This window comes from Protopterus annectens, chromosome 6.part0 (assembly GCF_019279795.1).
Source record: "Protopterus annectens isolate FY-2018-M chromosome 6.part0, PAN1.0, whole genome shotgun sequence".
NCBI classification, from domain to species: Eukaryota; Metazoa; Chordata; order Ceratodontiformes; family Protopteridae; genus Protopterus; species Protopterus annectens.
This window is the reverse complement of record NC_056737.1, coordinates 1,962,309,471-1,962,321,747: the sequence shown is the minus strand read 5'-3', so window position 1 is coordinate 1,962,321,747 and position 12,277 is coordinate 1,962,309,471.

Genomic DNA, 12,277 nt, shown 5'->3' with positions numbered 1-12,277 from the left:
AGAAAATATTTAAAAACCTCTCCCTACAATTCTACCCTTATGTGAGTTTCTCATTTTTATTTATATTTGTTAACCAAGTAAATCCAGAAGGCAAAGTGCCTCTGGGACACTGTCTGCTAAATTAATTTATCAGAATAACACAACAGGCAAATGGAGTCTGTAGGGATAGAAACCAGGATTGCAAGATGAACACTCTCATAAAACGTTTATTATTTTCTTTTGGTACTTGTCACAGCATCAGGTTAGTCATACCAGCACTCCTTGAGTGTGTCAGTCAGCTGGTAAGGAAGAGGTAGATGCATGTAAAGACACAGTCGTAACAAAACAAATAAATGAAGACACTAATTATAAGTACAATAAATATGTAAGAAAATTTAAGAGCTTGAAATAAAGTATAGATTTCCTGGGATCAGCTCTCAGTCACAAGTAACCACTATCACACTACAGCCAAAGACAGTGGAGAAAGGATAATCAGAGCTACATTTATGAAACTAAACAAAAGCAATTAACCTGGATGTTTCTTCAAATATAACATTAAATGCACCTTACACATTGATTAGGAGATGGCCACTAACAAAAATTAAAAGGATTAAATTAAAATGACTGCCACAGGCAGGTAAAGAAAGCAGGAATCACGGAAGTGTCATTATATACAAATGAAGAATGAGAAACACACAAATGCAGTGCTTTCCTGATGCAATTAAATTGCTGCCACACAGTCTTCTGTCTTTTGGCTTTTCCTGGTTAGGGGTCGCCACAGCGGAACTCTGGTCCACTAATGATTGGCAGTAGATTTTTACGTGCTGGCTTGCAGGGCCTAACGCACAACCTTCAGCGAAGGAACGCCCTCCATGCATGTCGACACAGAAGATGCTCTGAGAATCGAACGTGCAACGTCTAACTGAGGCGACAGTGCTACCGCAGCACCACCACCACAGCAAATTGTGAAAAGGAGGAGCTATGGTTGTTAAATAAAATGACATCAGACCTACGGTTGTTAAATAAAATTACATCAGCATGGGAGTGCCACCTAGCCATTTCAACAAATCAAAAAATAACTAACCACTTGTGTAGAGTGATAGGACATTATAGGTTCACAGGAGATTTCTAGGCTAATGGCTCAAGAGCTCTTACAAGCCTAGCCATTATTACCAGATTTACCCAAATTTTTGACACCCAAGGGCTAGAGGATGGCTTAGGTTTGTGCCTGTGCCTTTTGAGTATTTTACCAACTGCCCCAGTCCATAAAGGAACATACGGCATCATCCCAGGAGTGAATTTATGACTCTTCATCCATTGATCTAAATTGCATTTGAAGAGCGTCAGGGAAGGGCTCTGCTTCATGTGAATAGGTAGCCTGTTTCAGAGTAGGGGGTGATCTCTGATATGCCTATCTGTCCCTCCAGCACGTTTTGTTCATGTCACAAGCCAGCTTTAGATCTTTGGATTGGGTAATCCTTGTGCTATTTGTTTTGTGAATGTGTAATGGTTCCTTTAGGACTGGATTTGAGAATGCATTGTATGTTAGGCGTAGATCACCCCTTAACAGTTGGTAGGAGACAGAGTAAAGGGATAGGGCTTTTAGACGATACACACAGAATGTGTTGTTTACACCCTCTTTTTTTTTTTTTTTTTTGGTAAGGAACCCCTGAGGCCACTCCAGTTGTCGCAAATGCCTTGTCAGGTACATGTAGAAAGGTTCATTGTACTCAACTACTGGTCTGATGAGGGTCGAGTATAGTGGAACTATAACCTCCTTGGATCTGAATGTCATGCCCTTACTTATAAGCTGCTCCACATAAAAGGATTTCCTCACCACTGTGGACAATTGGTAGTCAATGTTCAGGTTACTGTTGATCTGTGTACCTAGATCTCTCAACACTGGGTCCACTCTTAGGCGTGTGCTATTGATGATGTAATTTTCAAGGGTATTCAACATTAATGGGAAAAGATCAAATCATTCTGTGACAGATTTTCAGTATTTTGGTATTGTGGGCTCTGTCATCATTTAATGAGGAACAGAGAGAACATACAAATAGGAGATGGGGGCAAAAAGAAATTAAAACTGAAATCAAAGTGCAAAGGGAAAGCTTTTTAATGTACTGTACACAGTATAGCCTACTGAATCTCAAAATCTAGGTCAAATGTGACTCAAAAATGAATTCATCAACTAAGTAAAAGGACTTATCTGAGATGAACAGACTTCAGCCATGACTGGGGTCAGAGAGTCCTGAATTATAACTCTGTGCAATGGGAACATGTCACAGAAAACTTTGGCAAACAATTTATATAAAGATGCAATATTATGCATGTGAACAGAATGCTGGAAGCAATAAGCAACTCAGTAATTTCATAAACATGTGATAAATGCAAAAATACAGCCACAGTACTTCTAAAACTAATTTTTGTTACAACACATAAAAATGTTACAACATGGAACATTTGCTGCATGACAAAAGTTTGCAGCACAAGTACTCCCCACTAAAAAGTGTAAACACTAAGCGTTAAATTAAATGGAGCACAGACGAAACTGAAATTACCTTAAAAAGTTTTCTTGCAAAAAATGTTATCCCCTGCATTCCATTATATGGAGACTATGCCCCCAGACCCCTGTACTTACATACACTAGCATTGAGACTGCCACAGCAGAGTGGTTCAAAGTACAGTAATCTCAAAATTGTTATAAAATGAAAAAAATCACTTGTTTGTGTTCATACTTTGGTGTGTCAAACTTATGCTGAATAACTGCCTTGCTAGTATAGCATATGAATGATACTGAATCAATGGAGTGCACATCTAAAAATTCAGAGATGCAAAAACTTGACTAAGAAAATATAAAACCTGAAGTTTTATATAATGTGGGGACATCTACAATGAAAGACAATTCTCTCCCAATTATTCTTGATCTGAAGGAAGGGTCTTCAGCTTCTTTACACTTCTTAGCACAGAAACTTATCCTATATCTGGATGGCTTGAGCAGACACCAATTTAGAGATGTGACTCAGGTAAGCTAGAACTAAATTAATAAGAATTGTTGGTACAGGCATGTATGCCAGCTAATAGTTATTTCTAGATATTCTCTACATAATAAAATCAGGCTTCAGCCTTACTGCACAACAATGAGATCATTGCTTCCTGCTGACAGAGTCACAGGTTATCCCCATGCCACAACTGCCTTAATGCCCCATCTATTCCATGCCCATTCTCTACCCCAAGAAAGGCCAGTTGCAGGTAATTACCATACTGGTTCTGTTTCCTTCCTGTTCAGCCTTTGTTTTTGCAGGTTTCCTAGCAAGTACCCGGTCCTTGTCATGTGCAGTATGGCACCGTCTCTTTGTAATCTGTTGCAACTATTACTTCAGCTCCAAGTCTCTTTTTAGAGTTCTACCTAAACCTACCAACCTTTTTGGTGAACGCACCCCACAGACATGCTGCTTTTATCTATTTCTCTTTTCTCAACTATAACGACGATGACACAAAAGTAGAATGATAACACTACAACTCCTCCTAAGAGTTAGATTTCAGCTTTTTATAACCACCTTATCTAGTTTTCCTGTTTGTGGCAGCACACCAAGACAAAATAAATGTAGAATAACTGCACCATCACTCAATAGGGCTTTCAGCCATGTCACTTGCTGCCATATTTGTGAAACATTCTGTCTGGCTACAGTTTTTCTCTTGAAATACTTTAAACCAAATAGGGAGACTGCTGAAGAAGGCAAAGGAGCTTTTGTTCACTCTGATGCTTAATCATCTTTATATGACAAAACAGAAAAAGTCCTACAATTCTGAGAACACACCCCTGTATCCATGGGGATTTTTACTGCATGTTTCACTTACCTCCCACATAGCAAAGACAGTTTGGAGATACACACCAGACTTCCCAAAGGTGCCCGTCTGTGTGTCTCGTAACAGAATGGCATCGTATCCAGGATTAGTTTCTCTGCTTTGGGCTCACACTGAAGTTATTTAAGTGAGTATTTGAAGAATGACTTGATGAATGAATGAACAAAGGGTCAACAAATCTGACTGCATTAACTCTAATTTTAATCAAATTTGACTGTACGGACAGCATACTGAACAATAATCCTTCTACATCACTGGAAATCAGTCATTATTTTATCAGAGGTCAAAGCTTAGAATGATCCATTTCCAGTCCGGTCATTTGCAAGGTTGCAGACTAATGAGATAACTATAGGCAGAATGGATTTTATACTACTGTGCATAAAAAGCTCCATTTTCTAAGGACAAACTTCAAGGCACTATAACTGATGGACACTGCAACACTCTGTCAGTTAGTATGAATATGAGAGGGAACAGAGAAAGCTTGTGCATCACTTTTATCCATTTTATCCATTTCTATTTTCTTCCAACTTCCTCAAAAGAAGGCAGCTTTTCATGTTCACTGAAAGTGCTAACTACCCTGAAAAACATCTTTCACTGTTTCTTCATAACCATCACAGAACAAGACAGTGATTCCAGCCACAATGTGACATCAGATGAACCTACAACATTTAAATCTGTATCATTTTTGCCTGCCCATTTACAGAAAGACACCTGGGAAGAAGAGTTATGTATGGTCTTCCTCTTTTACAGCATCAAAAAAAAAAAGCATCTACCCGTTCTAAATAAATACACTATAAAATCTTGTTGCCATCATCTTGCTGGACAATCTACCTCCGTTCAATTTCTCTGCCGACATAATTATTCTGGTGCTGGGGCTCATCTGTATCGTCTTACTATTTGTTGATTACAGCGCTAGCTAAATATGCTTATGCACCACCATCAGCACAGGTTCTTAAGCAGAATTTTTATTCAGTATATTATTTGTATGCTTTCCTACTTTTGCTGCATATGATTCTGTTTGTGCATGTAAAAATATGTATTTATTCATTACATTGTTTATCTGCTTAATCCTGAGATATGCAGGCTTTTATGTTACAATGAACATATTTGGTTTTCCTGTATGTGGAAGTTGTTTATTACATATGTGGTGCTTTTTTTTTTTTTTTTAAAAAGTTAATGACATTATTTTCTCTGCAGTTGTGCTAAGGTTTTGAAAGGTCCCTTGAGATCAAGTCTTCCTAAATGCTCTGAAAAAATAAACAGACACATGCATTCATAATTTGCCTAATCAACACAGTACTTCTCAAGATGTAAAAATAAACACATGTCCTGAGGCATATTTCAAAAAAGGTCAGTGCACAATTATTGTGGTTCATTGCTTTCATATAGGAAGCATTGTAACCATACAATGTTTATTCATTCCTTAAGGTAGACATCTAAACAGTCAGGAATGATATATGTAGACTTCTGGGCAGTAATGTAAGAATAGTATAAAATGTTGTATCCAAGTATAACATGCCAGAAAGAGTACAGCTGATTGAATCTTTTGCAAAGACTCATGTTGAGAGAATACTGCAATCAGTCTCCTTCAAACCACAATAAGGGGGTGGCATTGATAAATGGGAAAACTGGAACATAAATGGCTGGGCTTCAAAAGGACCTGGCTTCATTAACCTAGTAATGCTGTATGACCCTAAAAGACTAAGCCACTTCTACAAATCACAAAATTACATTTGTCCTCCCATTACAAAAAATGCATATGATGCACTGTACAGAAAATCAAGAAACAGACATATGTGCATGAATATAAATATATATATATATATATATATATATATATATATATATATATATATATATCTCCACACACACACGCTCACTGAAAAGCACAAAATAATCATGATTCAACTAAGTGCTTATTTTTTACATCTGAGTTGCACTCAAATATATGTGCCCACTGAATATTATAGCTCAGCATTTAAAATGGATTACATAAAATACTGAATAGTTAAATGTTTTAAATACTAAACATTTTCAGACTTGCTTTACCCTCCAGGGAAGCATTCTTAGGCCTCCCAGGGAGGTTAGCCTTACCATTTCAGAAATGCTGCCATAGCATATAATTTCTGTTTCCTGGAATAAAAGAAAATCTATATTAGCAGCTCCAACATTAATCATTTTTTTGGAAAGGCAATATTAAACATGCATGAGTGCAGAAAGGGACACATACTGAGTTATAACAGTTCTACACTGCCTGAAAGTCAGTCAGTTTTCTAATTAGAGTTCAGAGGTTAGGACTTAATTAGTCCACAAAGCAAGGCAGAACAGCAGCTTCCCCTTTCTTCTCCGCTCCAACATTTTTTTTGTATATAATTACACAACCCTGAGAAAAACATATTAAGTAAACATCTGCACCAAGTTAAATATGTTGTATACAGCTAATGTGCAATGACAAACAAAATTAGCTCCTATCAGATCTGTTCGTATAGGAGTTTTTCTTCTTGTAACACTTATTATATTTCATCAGAATTACTGGCAGCCACCAACATGTTTTGTAAATGGAAAATCATCTGAAATGTAATGAAATATTAGACTTTTTTTTTCTTGGATTTTTTTGTTTTTGGTTAACAGAGGTCTTTTTCACCCCACTGCCTGCTAACCATCAGGCTTCGCTGTCAATTAGTCTTCATTCACCTCATGATGAGAGCTGCTTGCATAAGCAATCATGCACACAGCCATTGTGGTTTTGTCTTGCATGACCCTAACTTCACCCTTTATGCCTAATATGAGCACATATTGTAACGGCATCCTATGCTGTTCCAGTGTTGTGTACATACTCTGACACACGCATGCCCCCTGAAATCTGCATCACCTGTTTAGAATCAGTAAGTCCATTGGCCCCAGTCCTACGGCTGTCTGCAGCCCAGATCCATCATCTCCCTCCCCCTAGATGTACTTAATTCCTGTTTGAGTTGCCATCTCCACGAATGAGAATTTCATTCTACAAAAGAAAAGCAAACTTGTTACTTTTCAAAATAAGCCTTGCATTTTGTTTTCCATGAAGAAACTGGTGAAACATGTTACAGTATATGGAATGCCTACTGCTACATCAGGTAATGTAAAAGGGGTAGTCAAAATTGTGCTCCTTTATGCTGAAGTTAACATGATCTACAAGTTCTAAATTGCTGAAAATATTGCTAGTACTAAAGCTGGTAATATTTCAAAATATATACATTGCACATATATTTTAAGCTCATTGTCCAAGATATACCTTTAGTGATATGAATAAAAAAGGTTATTAGCCAACTTCATTGGTATACAGGGATAAAGACATGACTAAATCCTGAAAAAAAGTCACTGATCAAGTGGAATTAACCCGGTCAACAAATCATGTATGCATGCATACATGAATAAATGAATAAATAGAGCAAGCCAGCAAGCTGCACCAGTCAGCATGAGCTGCATTCTAGAATGGATAGGCCTGAAGTTTTGAGCAATTCAGAAATATTTATGAATTTGCATGCCTCCTCATCACCCAGAATTGTCCTACCTTAAATATACAGCAGAAGCTCAGAAGGCTCATTTGCACTGCCAAGTTTGACTGTCTTACTGTTCTCAGTATTTGGTATGTACAGTGTCATGCATTTTTAAGTTCCGTTGCAAAGTATTGCTTTTGAAACTACTGTACTATATTGTTTTGCAGGATATTTGTACAGCTATTGCAACACATGCATTGTTACAGAGACCCTTTTCAAAGATATGTCATAAAGAGGGAAATGTCAATCCACAGTGCACTTGCTCAAGTAAAAACATGTGGGATACAGTTCCACATGAGCTTGTGACATGTATTGGATACAAGTCTTAAAGGAGGACATATTACTAGCAAAATTACACAGAAATGCCAGTGTGACTTGTGTGTGGTGTGTCACATAGTGATGTACACATTATGTATTATGAATTAATATGGTGGTCACATATAACCAGAGTGGGAAATTTGGTTTGCATAGTGCTATAAGTGACAGCCATATTCATTTTGTCCTTTAGCATATTAAATCCCATAAGGACAGCAGGTCAGATGGTTCCAACTGTCCACTGTTGAATGGCCATCTATAATGTGGAGAAGATTGTGCTCCATGTGCTAGGCATGAGGAAATATGACCTAGCTTTGTTTAAATGACAAACAGCAGGCAAATTGGAAATGTCTGTGGATAAAATTGGATGCTAATGTCATTTGTAGTCAGGACAGGGCTGGCACCAAGAACTCTTAGATATACATGATGTCGCTATTAAACTCTGATCATAGTCTATAGATGGCTGCCTTAGATAGAACCCAAGCCTTACACCAAATGTGAAACCCAAAGTAATATAAATGTGGTCCAGACTGTTTGCCATCACAGACACCAGTGCTGCCAGTATGCCCTCTACCACCTAACTTTTAAAATAGGCTTGTCACATGTACAGTAGTTTGCAGTCAGACAGGTAGAAATCCACATGCAGCACAAATCATTTGCTATGCAATTCACAGTACAGTCAGTTCACCCATCAAGGCATACTACTGACTTTCCTGCAGAGACACCACATCCATGTCCCCTGCATGCCATCAAAAGTCCTGCAAGGAAATAAGCTTCAACACAGAGTGGAACTGCAGCCCTGCAGAGCCAGTCTGTGCCACAGATATGAGTGCTGCACAGTAACATAGGCAATGCCTGAACAGTACTGGGCTTGGTATAGTTCACAGGTCATTTGATATGGTGGTTGGTATACCTCACTTTTACATGCCACTTCTAATAGCAGGATAGCTTCCAAAAGCACATCCAGACTGCAGATAGTGACAGGAAACACCTGTTTCTTGGATGCATCATGGCTATAATCCCCCTGAGATAGAGGACACAACTGATAGCCAACAAGTGTGAGGAGCAGCTAGTGTAGGCTAAGTAGATTTTAGATCATGGGGGACTGATTGCTCCTAACAATGCTGAAAATAACTATTTTGCATGACCTGCACTCCCTGACCGACATACCCAGGAGAGGTATCACAGACTCGCATGACACTAAACCTGCCCACGTGACTATCAATATGGGTGGGACAAACATATTATTCTCCAACTGATTTTATGGATGAATATGCACCTATTACAGACTCTTGCTATACATATACAGATAGGACTGGATGTGGAAACAGAAGTAAATTGACAGGCTGTGCCACATGCACAACTATGTACTATATCAATCACGTGCATGTCTGAGGTAGCAGGCTATCCTTCCAACAATCCTAGCAGATAAATAGCATAGCAAGTATCTACGAAGATATTCTGGAGTTATTAGCAAAATCATTAAAGAGAAAGACAGTGTATATTTATGCCCTTTTACATATAGGGGCTACTGACTTGAATGCAAAGTGATTAAAACGCATGAAAAATAATAGAAATTCTTGAATTTTAGGGGGAGGGGGGATCATATGCATAATGCATTCAGTGAAAGAATATCTCCCCAAGATAGTACGTTTACATTTCATCAAAAGCTCACCTTTCTTAAAAGATGTTTAAGGCAATTATTTTTCATGCACAATGTTAAAAAATTAACAGATTGGGAAGATTTCATTTACAACAGGCAAATGTCTTCCATGGACAGCTTGCACCGAAATCATTATGAGCCAAACTATGTAAGTAGGAAAGTATCAGATCTAATTAGGAAATAATAGAATTAATAACTTTTTAATTTGTTCTTCTGCATATACAAATCATGGGAAACATAATAAAATGAAAATTATTTTTATTTTTACAATGAGATGTATACAAGACTGCTGCAGTGTAGTGAAACCGTGGGATTCATCCAATATCTCCTTCCTGGGATATAACACAGGAAGCAGAAGAAAGGAGGTGATGTTCTTTTACTAATATATAACGCGGTCCATCATATCCAATTTCAGTAAATGGAGATGGAGACTGATTACCAAATTTCTTATATTAAGAGAGAGGAATAGATTAATACAAAGTTATCATAACCCAAGCATGAATACCAGAAAACACCTTGCATACTTAGAATATGTAAATATCACCTTGGCTCTAGATGATTTTCACTGTTGAAGTGACACCCCAACCCCATGTGTAAAAATGGGAAAAGGTTTGTGGATGGATAGAAGGATGGACTACAGAAGATAGAAGTAAGTCACTATTTGGTGACTAACAATTAAAACAAAGTCGAACAACTGAGTCAATTTATGCACAGGAATTTCTAAATATGGTGGATGATATGAGAAAATGAAAATATTACATTTGGTGGCCAATATTTATAATATGATTTATGATATTAAAATCAGCCTGCCATTGAGCAAATCAGACCATAATTCCATATAATACTCAACATAAAAGATCCAAAAACAAGTTATGGAATTAAAATATTCAAATATGGAAAAGTCCAATATAAGATTCAACGAATTATAAGCAAACAATTACATGATGGGACAGATTTTGGGTCAATATACAATTAAAAATATAACGTACATAACTATCAACCTCTTAGCACGAAAAAATCAGAACAAAGCCCCAAAAATAGGGACAAATTTTAAATATTGCTCTTATAAACTTAGTTGCTAGAATAAAGGGTAGTATATTATCATACTTTTTCTAAAAGATATGAAGCCTGGCACTCAAATACCTGTCCTTTAGTGAATTCATTTCTCACTGATTTGTCTCAAAAATCCAGAAAAATCACAAATTTTTTGAGGAACAGACCAAAAATAAGAGGTGAAAATCTGGACACTTGAGAAGTATGGTTACATAATGTAGACTCAGCTTCTGTCCAGAAAAATAGTACCACTCGATTGCTTAAATGGTGGAGTACAAAAAAAGTAAAAGCATACATAAGAAAAGTGTTTACAGAATATATAATACATATCAAATGACTCACTGTAGGAGACAAGACAAAGATAAATATGGCAACAAAGGAACTGCAGAAGTCAATCAAATTAGAAAAACACAATATGAAAATAAGCTGTTAAAATGTAATAACCAAAAAAGCATAATTTAGCAATATTAACTCTTTTTTTTAAAAAAGAAATCCTGTGATGACCATAACATTAGGGAGATCCATCAATGACCTTAAAGTTATATATAATGACTTTAATAAACATTTTGTCAATGTAGAAGAAAAAAAAATACAATTTTATAAGTAATAAAAGAAATTACTTCACTTCAGTAGATACTTGTCAAACAATTCCAGCCAATGGTACACACAAAGAATTAAGAAAAGTAATCTATGGGAAAAAATACTATTTCCTGAATTATGATTATTAAATTTATATCTGATCTTATCTCAATATCATGCATTTTAGCTTATAGCTGATTTGCTAGTGGAACTCTTCCAAAGCCGTTGAAACATTCTAACGGCACTCCAGTTTTGAAAAATGTCATTCAAATACAAATAATTACAGACCAGTCAGGTTAACACCAATACTGAACAAATACTTTGAAAAGTGTGTGTATATGTGTGTGTAGTTTGCAAAACACAGAAGAATAAAAAATGGAATTAGTTGACTGATATCAGCATGGTTTCATAAAAAGTATCTCTACATTCAACAGTTTAGTTGAATTCAGTTATCAAGCAGTGCTACCAATAAATCTAGGTCTGGCATGTGGAACCATATTTTTGGATTAGTGACGGCATTTGATTTCTTGTGAGAAAAATTGGATGAGGGTCATTTTAATACAAGGAATTATGAGACGGCTGACCAGCCATATCCTATCAGTAGTTGTCCAGGGATGTTATTTTGAAAATATGGAAGTTGTCTCAGGCGTTCCATGGGGATTTATATCCATTGGTATTTAAAAGATTTTTTTTTTAGCTATCCCAAAACAAGATTCCAGTTGACTAAATAAATACAAAGACTAGATTTTGCATTGTAAGCAGAAGGGCTTAGCTGTTATATCAGCTTCCCTAAGATTAATTCCTGTGCCTTATAAATTTAAGATAATGTACTTTCATTAGAGAGTTCCAAGGAATCCAGTAATTCCGCAAGATAAAATCCTAGAAGAAAATATTGAGCTACAAGGATTTGAAGATTATAATTTCAAATAAGCAATAATGTATTGCTAAGTAAGATAACAAGGATGTATATTATGAAATTCTGCAGGAGTTTAATATTAGTCATGCCAGTAATACAATAACTAAATGGGGTTTGAGGTTGTTGATACAAAGATGTTGGTACTAATCACAGCTAATTTGACATACAGAGTTTAAAAGTAGCCTGAATACATATCAAGTAGTTAGCTCTGCTCATATATGTAATAATTAACTAATTATTTCAGTATATATATATATATATATATATAAAAAAAAATAAATTTTATATATATATATATATATATATATATATATATATATATACACATATACACACACACATATATATATATATATATATATATATATA